This window comes from Manis javanica, chromosome 1, assembly GCF_040802235.1.
Source record: "Manis javanica isolate MJ-LG chromosome 1, MJ_LKY, whole genome shotgun sequence".
Classification (NCBI taxonomy): Eukaryota; Metazoa; Chordata; class Mammalia; order Pholidota; family Manidae; genus Manis; species Manis javanica.
Genome location: NC_133156.1, coordinates 123,492,264 through 123,509,595, shown reverse-complemented (window position 1 = coordinate 123,509,595; position 17,332 = coordinate 123,492,264). Strand labels below are relative to the sequence as shown.

The following is a 17,332-nucleotide window of genomic DNA, read 5'->3' as shown; positions in this document are numbered from 1 at the left end:
GTTAACGCCACCTCTTTCAGGACAGGATGTCAGAAGGGATTTAGCCTCTGAGGTGGGAATGACCGTTTCCAGTGCGCTGACACATCCAGCTCGCTAGCCCCTGACGGCACTGGCCGTGAGGGCCTGTCTCCTGCCACGTCCACCTCCGAAGCGCAGGGCTTGCGGACTCACCACTGACCACGAGCGTTCTGCGGCAGAGGGCAGGCCTGGCATGTGGGAGGGGACGGGGGAAGACCTGGTAGCATAATGCAGCGAAATAAATGGACACCTGCCCCTTTGCTTGAAAATTGTGCCTCTAACTGCTTCATTCTTCTCGAGCTTCCCTCTTCATTTTCTTAAGGTCAAATTTTGACTTTCTTATTTTCAGTCACTTCCTGTCACTAACTGCCTTTCTCTCCCCCTTTGCCCGCTCTTCTCACTTCTCTCTGTTCAATCCCTCCTTTGCTCGAAATTCTCACTTCCTTCTTTGCATTTCAACACTTGCTGCTTAAACTGACGAGTCTTCCAATCTTCATAGGTTGGTACGATGATTGAGTTGAAATAGGTAAACGTTTGAGATGAATGTCTGATGTATAATAAACACTGCGTAAAGGTAGCGGTTTTTTTCCTTATTATTATTATTACTATTCCATTTGTTTTCTTATCTTTCACTTGTTCTGCCAATGGTTTTATTTTTATCCTATGTGCATTTAACAAAACTCTTTCTGTCTCTGTCACTCAGTCCTCCATTCCACTGTGAATGTTCCCTCTGTGCTCACTTATCTTGTAGACCTCACATAACTGGGGAGAAGCTGCTTTTCCAAGATGTCTTCACCTACTTGATGGGACAGTGAAAGCATATGACTTTAAGATATTATTTCAAAATTTCACATTATTCATTCAAAAAAAGCAAAGCTGTATGACTTGGTAGTTGTGTTGTAGGAGCTGTATACCTTATTCAACACTGTTGCTATTGTAAACAACAGTTTTAGCTCTCTTGACATTATCAGAGTTCATAGAATATTTATCTTAAAGTCCTTAAAAGTATAAATCTTTTATCTAAAGAGTAGAAATCTTTGGGAAAAAACCCAGAAGACATTCAGAGCAAGATTTGGTAAAAGGGGAAAAATCAAAATTAATAATAATATTTTTTGCTAAAACATTTATATTTTGGATACTTGTCATAATGGAAAGATAAGCTGACTCAGTTTTCTAACAACTGATGAGGTAACAAACAAAAAAAATCTTCATGAAAAAATAGGTGTGTCTTTAATATAATACTGATAAGATTGGCAATGTATGATTTAGGGTATTTGTGAGAAGCACAGAATGCAAGCAGCTAAAACACATGCTGAATACATTTAGTTAAATAATATATTGTAGTTCACAGTAATTTTATTTTCAGTAGAACTAGTTTGCCATCCTATGTGTGTTTGGAAATGGGATAAATGTTCTACGTAAATTGCTTGATGTGAAGACAGGACTTTGTGTGCAGTCTGCCACAAAGACAGTTTCAGTTGAAGACCAGAATAGAAATGGTATGGTTTACAATTTTACAACCTTTATTTTCAAAAGCAATGCAATTTCCTCTTGCAAACTACAAAGCAAAACATATCATAATGGTCCTCCTCTTGCTGACACACTTCTGCCATCTATCTTTAAGTCTTGATTGCAAGCAGTATTTTAGATCCCTAATTAGTGTCCAGAAATAAAAAATACAGTCTACCAAGTTAAAGAATTAATGGTTTTATCTGATATATCTGAAGTCTGTTAAATGTGCCTGGATGGAAGTTTCAAAAAAAAAAACAAGACCCAAAAATGAAACTCAGGAGAGGCTGGAAAGAAATGAGGAAATATATCACTTTGTCTGCTGTTCCAAGCCTGGACCAGGCTTCTGGGGCTTGAAGCTTAGGTGTTTTTCTGGTAACAGCACCTGAAGGCTGCATCTATTAAGTACTCCGTAGGCATCCTGATACCATCCAGGGATTTCTACCCTCCTTAACCGATTTACTGAAGATAAAAATCCTGCTTACAATACGACAGAGATGAACACAGCAGCCAAATCCTTTGGTTCAACTGTGGATCAGTTGGAACATTGAAATAATTTCTCTGCCCTGGCCATAGGAACTTAACTTAGTTATATATCTTGTGGGATCTATTTCTGTGCCATTGTAATAGATTTTATTTCAATATAATCATTAATCTAACCCTTTCTATCTCACTGGACAAAACTCAAGGTTACTTCACAAACCAAAATATCCTAATCTTTTCTTTGGAAAGGTTATAATTGATCTGGGTGGAAGTCTACACTTGTGGACTTGAATCAGACTGCCTGGTTGAATTGGGGCTCATGTTTCTTTGTGCCTTGGATAGATTAGTCAACCTCTCTGTGTCTCACTTTTCTTATTTACCAATTGCTTAAGCCAGGCTGAGTATTAAGAAATATGGTATTTGCAAAGCAGTGACACAGCACGTGTCATGCAGTAAGGGCTCCATAAATGTCACGTGAGGGGGTGATGATGTGCAGCCTTTGACAGCCTCCCAGGAGTACCTAGGCCTTACTTACGAAAGCACTCGTCATAGAGGGCTGTCACACTCACTTTACTGTCTCCCAGCAGACCGTAGCCTGTGGTAGGTAGAGACCATGCATGTCTTATTTCTTGAGGGATCCCCAACTGATCCCAGTACCTACTGATGCCGGGGTTCTTGTTTGCAGAGTTGAAGAATGAACTTAGCAAATAGTCAAAGTAGGAGAGCCAGGGAGACTTTTATTGAGAGATACAGTGAGAGGACAGACAGAGCTCTTGGCTCATGCCAGGAGGGGACAAGAGAGTCTGTAGTGGTGCGTTGTCTAGGGTGTTTTATAGGCAGTTGAGGATTTTTGGGAATGTGAAAAAAAGGCTTAGGGGTGTGGACTTGTTAAGTGGTCCCTGAGTATTTAGAATTAATTTAACATAAGGAATTTCCTGCTTTGATTTCTCCCTGGGGTACCAGAGTCTTGGTCTGGGAGCATATTGAAAGGCCACGTGCCTAGCCCCCAAGGTGGGCTGAGGTATTGTCTGTTTGCTAAAGAGAAAGTTAAGAATCTTACTTCTTAAACTCCCTGGGTGTTAAAATGCAGTCTTATCTTTAAGGTGGAATCCTTCCTGTCATTTACCATGTTGTGTATGGCTGGGTCTGAATGCTAAATTAGTTGCCCACTTTGCAAATCACCTCATCACGTCTGCAGGAGTGATTTCTACCCTCCTTACTGATTTACAGAAGATAAAAATCCTGCTTGCAATACAACAGAGATGAACACAGAGACAGGCCTGGGCTTTTTAGCCTGCTGAAGTCAATCTTACACATTATTACAAATGATTAGCATAATAAAAACATGTGCTACTCTTCTTTATCTGGGGAATATTAACTGATCTCACTGAAGAATGACTTTAGAGCTTAATGCTTAAACAGAGTTTTGGTAGGGGGTTTCCTTGCATGTAGTTATATTGCTCTGACTGCAAATATCCTGCCTTGCTTTTTCTGGAGGTCCTCACCCTATTCTGTCTAAGCCCGTGGTCCCTGGTCTCACTACTGTATTGCCAGGGACGTACTATGCTCTGCTAAATACCTTCCAGGGAACGACTAAGGGCGCGTGGTGGTTTAGGGGTGAAGATATGCTCATTGTGTGGCTTTGGGAAACTCGCCCTACCCCTTTGAGATGTGTGTCCCTCAGTTATAAATGGGCTAAGAGATTTGAGCAAACTAGTGTGCTTTGTGAAGTTTAGGTTTTTTTATTTCTGTTTTACAAAGGTAGGGGATAGTTAATAAGGGGTACAGCAAAGTGAAAATAGATAGTAAGGATGCACTTCTAGGAAGGCAACGTGACCCCCTGGTAGTAATCAATCTCTGCTTGGCACTAAAGCCTAGTCCTGTTAGAGCCCTACACACAGTTCTCCACCAAAAGACTTACACACCTAAAGAAAAAAGGCCTTCAAAACCTTAAAGATCTCTAGATACTCCCAAGTTGAGGGCTATCCAGATTGAGATCCCTCGGAGGGACAACTCAGTATCATCTTCAGCCCCTCTGCTCAGTGTCTAGGAACCTGTGGCACATGGGAAAGCTATCTGGTCTTCTCAGATGCTGGCCGCTTGTCAGGCCTGTCAGTGGGTGTGTTCCATGGCGGGTCCCTGTGGCAGATGTCATCTCATCCCGCTAATCATTCTCTCTTCTGCAAGCTCAATGTCCATGGCAGGACAGCCAGAAGTGGACAGGCCTGTTATGTTCCACTCCCGATTCCTTTCAGCAAGACCCACAGACAGACTGACTCCCCTTCTCCTAAGCTGTGCTCTTCTCCAGTGATGCGTACCTTAGGGGAAAAACCAGTCATGGGTTATTAGAAAGTCACTGACTATTAAAAAGTTCTAATGCTTGAGGCCATATTCTAAATCAAACACAAGATTAACAAGGAAAATCTTACTTAGAAATAAATGTTCCTATTTAAACTAAAAGTGCCAGCTCTTCTGGATGACATAAATATTTTAGTACTTTCTCCTTGACAATTTACTTCACAGGATTTGTTCTGTGCACAGTCTAGAGCTAGCAGTTTGATGATGCACTTTCTTCATAGTATATGGTGGTCTCACAGGAAGCAGAAGATAGTTGTGAAAGAAAATGCTTCATAGAAACAGAACAATCAATTGATTTGATTTAACACTTGATAGTAACCCACTTAATGTCCAATTGAAGCAATGACTCTACAGTGACATACCTATATAGTACACTTAGGTACTGATTATATAGCACATTTGAGGAAAATTATTAAAATGGTAAACATCTTGAAATGCTATGTAAGCTACTGCAATCTACTGAAATTCATTCTCACATTATGATGTTTTTGGGAAACTCTAATAAAAGCAGTTTTCTTCAAACAAGTGAAAACTTTCACCTTCTGTAAAAACCCCTTAGAGGTGAAATTTAAAATACAATCTCCTTCCTGGATAAAACATATAATTTTCCTCCTTAGGTGTGTGGATTTAAAACCACTGCCTAGCCTATTTAATTATGGGCCCTTAGAGTCAAAATAGAAATGACAGATTTTCATTTTGGAGCAACCACACTGAGTGTTTATTTAGCAAGTATGGGTAATTATTCCAGTTCTTATTTGAAAATTCTCTCCAGAATAGGTTGCATATTGTTCATGAAAGGCTCTGATCTCAATACTCAGCATTTCAGCACCCCTTTTTCTTATCCCCTTTTTCTTGCCTACATGTACACAAACACTAATTCCATCTCTGAAGCAAGACATGTATTAAAGTGTTGGTAGAAAAAGTTTTATGTTTCAGGGCAGAGGTCTGAAAGCAAAATGTCCTGGTCATTAACTCAGGGGGTCACTTTTATGGCCAATACTTCTTATTCCAATGCTTTTGCTCTGTACTGTCAAGCACTAAAGCCAAAGCAATAATCCTCAAAGGAGGCCATTAATTGACTAGAATGAAGGGTTGGAGGCATCCACACTCTATCTGCTGATCTGAATGGCTCTCAGAGCAAGGAATATGGCAGAACACCAAGTTTCTAAAATTGAAGCAAAGATCAACTTTCTACTGTGATAGCACTTAAATATTTTGGATTCATTTTCATTTCATTTATCTTGTGAGAGCATCACAGCAATAATTTAAGGTAAGTGGGTAAGACATTCTTATCTCTAATTGCTGAAGAAACTGACTCTTAGAGATGGGAAGTACTTTGGTCAAATCAAATACCTACATACACTGGGTGCTGGACTCCAAGGCTCAGAACTCCTAGTGTAGGTTCTTTGCAGTATAGCCAGTGCTTCTGGTATCTTGATGGGGTGGAACAAACCTAGAAGCTATCAGAAGAAGGCTCACAAATACCTGTTTTAGGGTTGACAGATAAAATACAGGACACCCAGTTAGATTTGAGTTTCATATAAATAACCAATAATTTTTTAAAACATAAGAATGCCATATAAACTATCTGGGACTTACATATATGAAAAAATTGTGCATCCTTGATCTGCAATCCAAAAAATTAAATGGGAATTCCATATTTTTATTTGCTAAATCTGACAGTCCTCTTCAGTTTCCCCTTCTGGTTGTGTGACCCAGGTTAAAAAGCTGCCAGTGCCAACAATTTGCAGTATAACAGTGTTATGAGTTGACTTGTGTCTCCCCAAGAAGATGTGTTAAAGTCGTAATCCTCATTACATCAGAATGTGACCTTACTGAGGAAAAGGTCTCTATAGAGGTAACAAGTTCAAACAAGGTCCTTAGAGTGGGTCCTAACCCAGGATACAAAGAGGACATTTTGGTGCAGAGAGAGACATGTGCAGAGAGAAGACTGCGAAGACACAGAGGGAGAAGATGACCACGAGGTGGACGGATGTGTCTACAAACCAAGGGACATCAAGCATCGTTAACGATGCCAGAAGCTGGGAGAGTCAAGGAAGGAGTCTCCCCTGGAGCCTTTAGAGGAAGCACGGCCCTAACTTCATGTCAGAAGTCAAGCCTCTGGATACTAAATTTCTGTTGTTTTAAGCCACCCAGTGTTTGGTGGTTCATATGGCAGCTCTAGGAAACAAATACACCTAGTATAAGGTGACATACAATTGACATCTCAGACCTCCACATCTTCACAGGCCAGTGATTCTCAGGTGCTTCTTGTACATACTTACTAGATATCTTTTCCTTTGGGAACCTGTTAGAATGCTGTAGAGGTCTATGCTGGAAAGCCCTGCAGCCATATTGAAAGCACTATGATTTTATATTATTGCTCTGTGCCATGTCTTACTGGGGCTTCTGGTTCTCCTCACTTTCTATACCCAAAGGTGAATAATTCCTTTCCCATCTGAGAACATACCCCTTGTGTCACACCACAACATACAAATGACAGATTAATGGGAGAGGATTACTAATTAACTGGCTTGAGCCTTGGTCACAAATCTCAACAAAAGCTCCTCCCAAATTCTAACCAGTTTTCAAAATATTTTCTGTTGGAATGATATAATCAGAGTCCTAAGAGGATGTGAAATGCATCAGCAGATGACTAGCAAAGATCAAGATACATCTGTCTGACATCCGTTCTGTGTAGCTTTGCTCTGGCTCTTTGTGAGGCCAGTCAGTCCCAGGTCAAAAAGAGCGGAGCAAATTAAACTGTGTGGTACCTTCGCAGCCAAAGAATGCCTTGGATTGCTCTGTTCATTAAAAGACTGTTTCTGTTTTTCCTTCTTCAGTGATGCTTATGGAGTGGGAGCTTCCTTTAAAGTGGCACAGGGCAAGAGACAAGACAGGCACGCTCCCTTTAGGATGCCCCTTGCCCTCTCATCACCTTGGAATCACAGGCTGACAGACGTAGGGAACACATTTTATTAAACCTACACAAATCAGAGTTGATGACCAGAGATATAATCCTGCGAGACTGCTGAGTGCCATTGACTCAGCCATTCCGTGATTAACCCTACAGCTTCCAGATATTAGCCTAGAGGGGCAAGCTCCCTTTTCAGGAATTAGGCCTATCAACTTCTAGATGAGCATCTGGGAACATATCGCCCCTGCCCTTGACTTTGCTTTACCTGTTCCCTCTGCTGGTTCTGCTGTTCTGTAGCTCTTCTTCATTCTATCTCAGCTCAAATGTCACTTCCTCAGAGACCTTTCTGAACACACCTCTCTCCTTTTCCATAGCTCGTTTTGCTACGTAATTTTGTCTCCTCGTTGTTATTATTACTTCTGAAGTTCTCATTTGTATACTTGCTGTATTTCATTATCATCTCACCACTAGAATGGAAATCTTCAGGAAGGCCCCTAGCTGTCCTCCATACATATTCTGTGAATGAGGGAATAAAGGAATGAATGAATGAACACTAGTTCATTCATTGAGGTCAGTGACTAAGGTCAGTACTCAGTTGTCTTATATGTAAATTTAGGACAAAAATGGTCTCATAGGGATGTTAAGAGAATTAAATGAGGCAATTATAAAGGTAAGAACTTGTATCTTTATTTTAATTCTTTTATGAATTTCTGAAGTTAAGTATTAAATATCAAATGTATTTTATAAAAGGAAAAGCAAGCCCTATAGAGGTTAATTAATTTGCAAAAGGCCTGCGGAGCTGGCAAGTATTAGATCCAGTATTTGACCAAAGGTTCTAGATACTAAAACCCACAAACTGTTTTTCCAAACTGCTGGCAAGCTATGCAGGTAAACTCAACATGAAAAATCTCAGAAATGTATACAAGTTTGGATTTTGTTTCTTCTGCCCTGGCCCTGTCCAGTCTAAGTTTATCTTAGTATATGACTTCTAGGGGCTGGAAAAAATGAGAGCCGTCTAAGAACTGAGACTAAGCACTTTTGTGAAGAAAAGAGGAAAGCAACAATAATGAGCTGTATTTTGTGAAGCAAATGTATTTAAAGATATGTTTTGGAATTTTGCAAAGCTTGCCAAATTTGAGTGAGTTGGGCAGAATGGATATAGGTAAAAGAGAAATCAATACTCTGCGATTTTGGAAGATGTGATGTGATGACTGAAAGTCTATTCTAGCAACAACCTACAAGTGGAGCGGGATCAGTGACATGAGGCCACCAGAGCTAGTATTTGTGAGATAGTGAGAAACAAAGTCAAAAGTGCTTCATCCTCCCACTTATCTCTGATTGAAAACACATTCAATAATGAAAGCCACTCTGTGCTCTGAACTGGAAAATCAGATGGTGATGATGATGAGATAGTTCAATGTCACACACACATACACACATCTTTTTGATATGATGGAAACTGGAGAAAGGGAGATTAAAAAGAGAAAGAGAAGCAACAGGAGAGAGAGAGGACAAGAGCATTGATGAATTAGGTGACAAGCCCAAGGGAGACATTCTGGCTCTGTCCCCTTGCGAGTTAATACTTTGATTTCTGAAGTGTTTCCATCTCCTCGAAAAAAATAACATAGCACACATGGCTTACTGAGGAATAAACAGAGAAGATATGAAAAGCACTTTGTGAGCCATTAGTGGCAATAATATAAACAGCAAACATAAAATGTTAATAGTTTTAAGTATCCTATCTGGCCTGCAGTGTCCTAAAATAACAATGTTATGGAACCAGGGAGGGCTAAAAATTGGCAAAGTGAAAAAGAGGAGAAAAAAAAAAGGGAAATCTGTGATTTTGTAATTAAGGGAAAACACAGTCTTTGATCTCTATCTGAAATCAAGCATGTGTTGAAGATTCTTATTCTTGGCAAAGTACCCCATCAAGCTTTTAAAGGGCTAGTTTTGGAGAGCTCATAGACATTCTCCAAATCAAGTAACACTTTTATTACATTAATTTTGATACTTAAATATAAAGGAATAGAGAGTGGAAGATTTAATTTTCTCTAAAATAACCTATTTAAAAAATAAAAAGGAACAAATTAATAAAAAGATAATAAAGCTTTTTTCTTAATTAAAAAAATTGTTAACTCCTCATGAATTGTAGAGGGAAAACTAAGCTCCACAGGCCTGTGATACTAATATTTTGTAAACGGTACTAGAAAAAGCACACTGGGTTCCATTCATTCTTTCACAGTCTATCTTTGTATTCCTGCTGGGTTCCCAAAAAGGTTACAGGTGTACCAAGTCCATTTGATGAGCTGCCTTTCATGTTTAAGAAGAGGAGAAATACACTTTCTTTCATGTTTCACTCCAGCCTCCTTGAACACTTCGGGCATGCACCACCTCAGGGCCTTTGCACTTACAAAATGTTGATCTTCTTTCTGGATAACCAATGTGCTCACCCTCTCACTTTTACATCTCTATTTAATTTAAATTAAAAATAACATTCAATTAAAAAATTTTCTTACTTCTTCAACTCTTGCCACATTTTCATGAACTTCCCACCCCATTCTCCCACTGTCTTTATTCCATATACTTCATACAACTTAACATATCAAAGGTTCTACTTGTTTTTTTAAAAAATTATCTGTTTAAATTCTGGAGGAGAGAGGGCAAGGGTCTTTTGTCTGGTTTGTTCACATGACTAAGGACCATGTCCAGCACAGAGGAGGCAGTCCATGAATATTTGTCTAATGAATGAATGCATGAACATGTGAAATATATTCTATACCATTGTGAAATTATCAAAGTGTGAAATTAAGAGTTACAATGGTATTAGAGGCAGGAGCTCAGGGATTGACAACATTCCACAGGAATCATCTTGTAGAACAAGTTCCTATATAACAAATTTTCTATTTTCAGCTTTCTGAGCCAGCAAGATTCTGCCCATCGAAGGGGACCGAAAATCCTTTCCCTTGTCAGAATACACAGAGGGAGGCCAGAAGAACAAGATAGAACACACAGATTAGACAGAGAGAGTCAGATTACAGGGCTCCAGCATTGTGTGGCCATTACTGGAATTGATATCAAATAGAAAGACCTTTCAGTGATTGAAGAAATAAAGAGGAAGAAACCAAGATCCCATATCAGTTAGCCCCACTGCCCAAGGCCAGAGCCACATGAGACTCCCGTAGGATCTAATGTATGCCAGGACTCTTTCCTTCGCTGCCCTGCTCATCAACCATGCCTTGGTGAGAAGGAACTAAAGATTGATAGAACATTCTTTGATAGTTTATAATTTATGTATTTTAAAACCTTGGTGAGCACCTGCTTCACATAGCTATGTGATAACTACAAGGTAATTTAAGTGAAGAGCTTGTCCTAGTGGTTAGCATTGATTGTTGCATTGGTTTTGTTCATACGGCCTCATACAGCACACAATATGCCAGGAGTCATATTATCATAAATCAAGAATCATTGGAAATCTCAAAATGGTAAAAGTTAGAAAAGAAAAAAGATCACCAGCTGTCCTGTCTAATGTATCCACCCAGGTTATCTGTGACATTCATTGTCCTGAGCTGCTCACAGCTGTTATAGTACTATAGCTATTACAGCTACTCTGTCAACTGCAGAAACTGCAGTAATACAATTATTCTGGTCTATAGAAATACAAGTGATTTTTGTCCAGTGAAGGTACAATTGATTAATACTCCAGTGATATTGCCCAGTCATGCATGGGTTAAAAAACTCAGTGTTTCTAATTGCCTATACATGTGTCTGCCCTTTGTATTCTTCTTTGAATAGGCTGTGACTATGGCCTATTTCCTTATTACTAGTTTAAACAAAATGTTTTACATGTGTTTAGTTTATATTTTATGAGGATTGTGATTATTACTATTATTTCAATACCCTTTAACAAATACATAGTTCTTGTTACAAACCATGGATTCAGTCATAGCAGTGGGTCATTTTATTATTTTTATCAACACCCTATGTGTGTGTGTTACTTTTAATAAATGTTCAGAGGTGTATTCATGTTAACTTTTATTAATTAAAAATTGCTCAGCACTCAATTTAAAAATAAATAAATAGAAAGAAAATGGTAGGAAAGGAAGTCTAAGTGTGGTAGGGGAGGCCGAAAGAAGGAGGGGTAGAAGCAACCGTGACCGAGAGACCTGCAGCGGCAGCCTGAGGAGTTTGCGTCTGGTTCTGAAGCCTCTGGACTCCACTTGAACCTCAAGGACACGATTGCAGAGCTCATACATTTAAGGATATCGCAGCTCTCTCTAGAATGTCCTGTCACATTCTTTTTTCTGAGCAAACTGGGTGCCATGGATTTGGCAACTTACTTGTAATTAAAGCCTGTTGCAAGCTGCTCACTGATGATAGCAAAACTCTCAAGTACTTTGCCCCTCCTGATTTCATGCCAATGGCTGATATCCTATTATTAATCAGGACGGATTTTTCATGGGGAAAAAGAGATAGTTGGATTGTGTGGATCAGACATCCCTGAGGGAGTGAAGAGTCAGATGCCCAGAGTGCGCAAGAATAGAATGGACTGTTAAAGAAGTATTTCCTTAGCTGCCCTGGTCATCAACTCTATTTTTGTAAAGAGGGACTAAAGACCAATATGACATCCTTTAAAGTTTATAATTTTATGTACTGTAAGGTTTTGATTAACACCTACTTTATAATATATAATTAAATAAGATACTTCAAGTAAAAAGCTTATCATGGTGCTAGCCCTTATTGTGGCTACTATTTTGTTAGCCACAATAAGCCACCCTTTCCCATTCCTCCTTGCAGAAATTTGTTCTTGTGAACCTTTTCTTTGTTTGAGGGCAGCACATGTTACATGGACAAAGTACAAATGCATGGTGTACATGGACAGGGAAAGATGTTGAAACACGTACAATTAATTAGTTCTACAAAGTTCCACCAGGGTCAGTGCACTCCCTAAAATTCTTCCAGCCCACAATTCAGGAAGTCCCTAGGTGGGTGATTTAGTCCACCCTGACTTTTAAGGCATGGATGTAAACACATGGCTGACTTAAAATAAATGTATTTTTATCTCACTGATGGTCTAGGAGTAAGGCTTTGAAATCTCTGCACTGCTCTTAAAGTTATGGCTGTGAGATACGTAACTGTGTTTTTTGGTTAAAATCATTGATTTGAAGAGAGTCTGAAATGGAAGGCAGATGGCAAACTCCCCATGGCCTAAAGCTTCTTGGGTCTTTTACAGTGATCACTCCCTGAATGTTTTAGGCCTGCCTATTTAATAACTCTCAATGTCCTGTCACAACAAATCCAAGACTCAGGCACCAGAGCTATCAAATATTTTGCACACTTTGGTGGAGAACTTTAGAAACATTCCTGGGACAAACATCTGACTCTTTGGAAGCTAGCAACCTAAGCAAGATTCTAAGTAACAAAATGATCCATTGACAAGTAAAGACGAAGAAGGCACAGAATCCCTGGCATCTTTTAGAAGCAGTGAGTAAAAGAATCTTCTAGCAGGAAAAGAAATATGTGGGCCGTGCCCATTCAAGTTTCCTCCTGCCCATTGAGTAGCTTTCCTAATGGAGACAGCCCATCAGTGGAGGTGTAAGGAGACACCAGGAGCCAGAAACCTGGGTCATAGTATCATTACTTAAATACATACTTCTGCTTCCAAACTTGAACTTGTATCTAGTTTTACCATGTGATCAGCTTGAATGGTATCTCTATAGATTCCAGTGTAATTTGATAAAAGAATAATAGTAAAAAACACTTACTTAATACTTTATCTTTTCTCTCCTATAAATCCCTCAATAAGTAAATCTGCCCATGAGATAAGCACTTATTTCCAATTTATACCTGAGGTTACTGATATTTTGGGAGCTTAAGTAATTTGTCCAGGGTAGTCACAACACTTAGGAAGTAATAGAACTGGGATTCAAATCCAGGCAGTCCAATTCCAGATCCCATTGCTTCATCACTATTGTCTAATTCCACTGGCCTTGGGGAAACATTTACTCACTGGGTATTATAAAACCAACTCTAAACATTTAAAAAATAATACACACTGGGATAAATCGTGCATATTAAATACACAAGAAAGAACACATAATGTGTCCCCTAAAATATTTTCCCTCAATTCATTTAGAGGCTATATTTTAATGAAAAATGCACAGCAAGGAAGATTCCTGAGTGTGCATCACAAAAATTACCCAAAGTAAATGCTCAGAATTCTCACTAGCAACATGTAAATATAGCAGCTTGATATTAATAATTAACTTACTGAACATATACCAAGAATAAGCCATTGTCCCACATAGTCCACATGTGTTAGAATTTTGAGTGTTGCGTATTTTCCCCTGAAAGTGCCATTAGCAACTGTTTTTCACAGCCTAATCACATGCTTAGTATTTATGTCTATCTGTATAGCTCTTATGGGTATTTGCCAAGAGGTTCCACATACTGTATGTTATTGATGTAACAAGCCTATAAGGAAGCAGAGCTGTTGTCTCTGTTTCACAGTACGGATAACACGAAGCCAGAAAAAGTCAGTCATTTGCTGAGGTTAGAAAGCTAAAAAATTAGAATTAGAAACCTAGTATGCTTGCTCCTTGTCCATGTGATCATATTACCTGAATGTGGCTAACAGGATCATATCACCTGAATGTGGCTAACAGGAATATAGCATATTACTTGGAGTTCACATATATGCATTTTTAGAGCAATCATATCCTAATTCAGGGGAACTGCCTCACTGCCAAAAGCTGAAGCAAAAATTTGTACATGGGGCTGGATGCAGAGACCCACTACAAAAAAACAAGTAAAATAAACATGTCTAAGTTAAGCACATACACTGTGAGTGACTCACAGAAGAAAGAGTGGGCCTGTATTCTGGGTTCGTTTCTAGTTCTTTTCTAACTAGGGAAGTGTTTCCCAATTTCAGTCATTCACCTACCCACATTTACAATTTTTGCCTTATTAATATATCACCTAGGCTAGTTTACATAATATACTTCTGTAGGCTCACAACTTTTGTTTAGCCTTAGTAATAAAATCTGAAATTACAGATTTAATAAGGGAGTTATGTTTTTTTAAGGCATGCATTAAAACAAATATAAAATTATTTAAAAAATGGATCTGTAAACCACCTACCATCATCTTGTGTAAAAAACATTTATTGAGCATTAAGTGTCAGGTATCCTTTGAAACACTTTACCTGGACTAACCACTTAATTTTCATAACAATGCAACAAGTAGGTATCTGCATTATCCCCATTTTACAGATGAGAAAACAGAGGTACAAAAAGTTTTAATAACCTGTGTAATAGCACAGAGTTGGTCAATGGTATCCAAGTGGTCTGGCATCAGAGTAAATAACCAGTGGCCTCCATTTTGAATAAAGTTGGATTGTATAAAACAAACTTCTGGAATTGCAGAGCATCCCTGGACAATGCCTAACTCTAAAAATCCAGGTTTTTACTTGAGAGCTGACAGAAGCAGTTTCTATGACATAGTGTATAATGAAAAAGATATAGTCCCAAACTAACCGATGCTTACAGCCTATTGTGGGAAGGGACACAGCACTGCTGCTTGAGTCTGTTACCAATAACCTGCTGCCAAGGAAGGAGAGGCTTGAGGTAGACCAGGTAAAGGAGTGGTCGGCGTTAGCAGAACAGACCATATGAGCTCAAGGTTCCTTGCATCCTATCATGATTTTAATGCTCATTTGCCCAGAATTTAAGAAACAAAGCTTCCCTTTCTTCTTGAAAAAGTTCACTGAGCTGGAGGGAAAGATTCAGTTGTGCAACACTTGATATAGAAATGCAGTAGGAATTCATTATGACAATCAGAAGCAGACTGTGGAAATCAGAGGTGGTAAAATAGTCCATAAACGTAATATTTAATCCTAGCTCAAGGGCAGGAGAATCCAAGATTTTGCCAGTCCATTTGCCTTCTGGTGAAACAAGGTGGGGGCACTGGCTGCCAAATTTTCAGAGTGGTGTTGAGATTTTCCAGAGTATTTGATAGCTGTACTGTAAACTTCTGCTACAGTTCTCTCCCAAATTCCATGTTGTAATAAAGCTAAGCATGGCTCTTATTTGAATTCTAGACATAGAAAGCCCAACAAGTACACAAGTAGGGATTCCCGAAATGTCATCTCTGAAACTAGCATTCTAGTTCTATCTAGCTAGTATCTTCACAGAGATCTCTGTATTTAACATTAACGTGTATGCACATGATCTATGTGTGTATACATGTATGGCATGCCATTTTCAAGGACTGAAATGACATTACTTAATTCAGTTCAATTATCAAAATACTCTCCTATCATTGATATTGTCATCTTCATTTTTGCATGGGAAAATAGGCTAAGAGAGTTTTAGTAACTTGCTCTCAGCTAGCAAATGGTAGAGTTGTGATTTGAATGTAGGTCTGTGGGACAATTAAAGATAAGCAAAAAATCTTTTCTACTCCTTCCATTGAGAGGTGGAGTCTAACTTCCCCTCCTTGAATTTGGACAGCCGTAGAGACTTTCTTGATGAACAGAATGTAGTAGAAGTTGTGTTCTGGAATTTCTGAGGCTTGGTCAAAAAATGCTTTGCAGCTTCTGCTTGGGTCTCTGGGAAACCTTGCTGTTAGGAAATTCTCTCTCAAGACACTCCCTCCTGGAAGCCAGCCACTGTGCTTAGAGGAAGTCCAGGAGGCCCCATGGAGATGCTCACATGGAGATTAACTGTGGTCCATAGCTGATGATACTGGTTGATCTCCTAGCCCACAGCCAGCACCAATGTGACCGTGATGTCATTGATTCAGCCTCAGTGATGACGGCTAGCCCAGTTGAGCCTTCAGATGACTGTAGCCCTAGCTGAGGTCTGACTGCAATCACACAAGAAATGTTATGTTAGTGGGTTGTTATAATAAAATGCACAAACTGAGTGGTTTAATACAACAGAAACTTGTTCTTTCACAGTTCTTGAAATTAGGAGTGAAATTGTGATGTCAGAGGGACCATACTCCCTTGGGAGACTCTAGAGAAGGATGCCTCCTTGGGTCCTCCAACTTCTCGTACAGGTGTTCCTTGGCTTGTGGCAGTATAGCCCCCATCTGTGCCTACCTCCATCTTCACATGGACTTCTCTGTGTGTGTGCATCTCCTGTGTCCTCTTCTTATAAGGACACCAGTCATTGGATTTAGGGCCCACTGTAAATCCAGGATGATTCCATCTTGAGATCCTTAACTAATTACATCTATGAATATACTATTTCCAATAGGCTACATACTAACTTTAAAGTGGACATTGGAGACACTGTTCAGTCCACCGCAGGTGCCAAACAAGAGCTGAACAGTTGAGCTCTTTCTGAAATCCATCCACAAAATCACTGCCCTAATAAAATAGTTGTTTTAAGCCACTAAGTTTTGTAGCAATAGAAAACCATGTCTTTCCACTTTACACACTGCCTCTATTCACAGAATGTGCAGTATTGAAGACTTCTAATACAAAAACAATTTTACAGACAACAACAATTTTAAAACTATACCTGAAGTTTAAAAATACTTCAATTCTTTATTTACCTCACAGAAAATTAGGTTTGTGAATTGCCAAGCACAATGCCTCACACACAGTAGGATCAACAAATGTTAGCTCTTTATATTATTAATACTGCTGGAACCACAGAGTTATTTCAGTGTCTTCTCAAACAGAAAACCTTAATCTTGTCTCTGTACACCTGAGCTAGGTCTCTAAATGTAAAAAAATATTTTTTCTCTGTGATTGTTCTCCATAATTTCTTGGGGCTTCTCCAGGAATCCAGCCTGGTCTTTGGCACAGAATGTGAGAACACATCCTCAACAATGGGAGGATAAATAACTTGACATCAGGCACTTAGATGCTACCAGTTTTGCCTTAGAAGAAAGTCATCTTTGGTTTGTGTGTGTATGTGTCTGTGTGTGTGTGTGCACAAACTGCATGACACCCCTGTCACAGTCATTATGTCAACAACTGTGTTCTCTTACAGTTTAACTGAGGCAGAAGTGGAAAATCATCAGCCTACTGGATATATT

General features: G+C 39.2%; 1 long non-coding RNA gene across 2 annotated transcripts in view; it reads right to left on the bottom strand.

Moving 5' to 3' along the window:
• Positions 1–3,298: 3,298 nt before the first annotated feature.
• The window catches only part of LOC108405856 (uncharacterized), a 132,855-nt gene continuing 118,821 nt past the window's right edge, over positions 3,299–17,332 (bottom strand). The window contains exons 5-7 of one of the 2 annotated variants that reach the window (XR_005056937.2): positions 15,994–16,147; positions 5,726–5,853; positions 3,299–4,328 (exon numbers count right to left, since the gene is read on the bottom strand). This is a non-coding gene — a long non-coding RNA (uncharacterized lncRNA). The remainder of the gene's footprint in view (positions 4,329–5,725; positions 5,854–15,993; positions 16,148–17,332) is intronic. The other variant, XR_012131642.1, reaches the window with a different exon arrangement.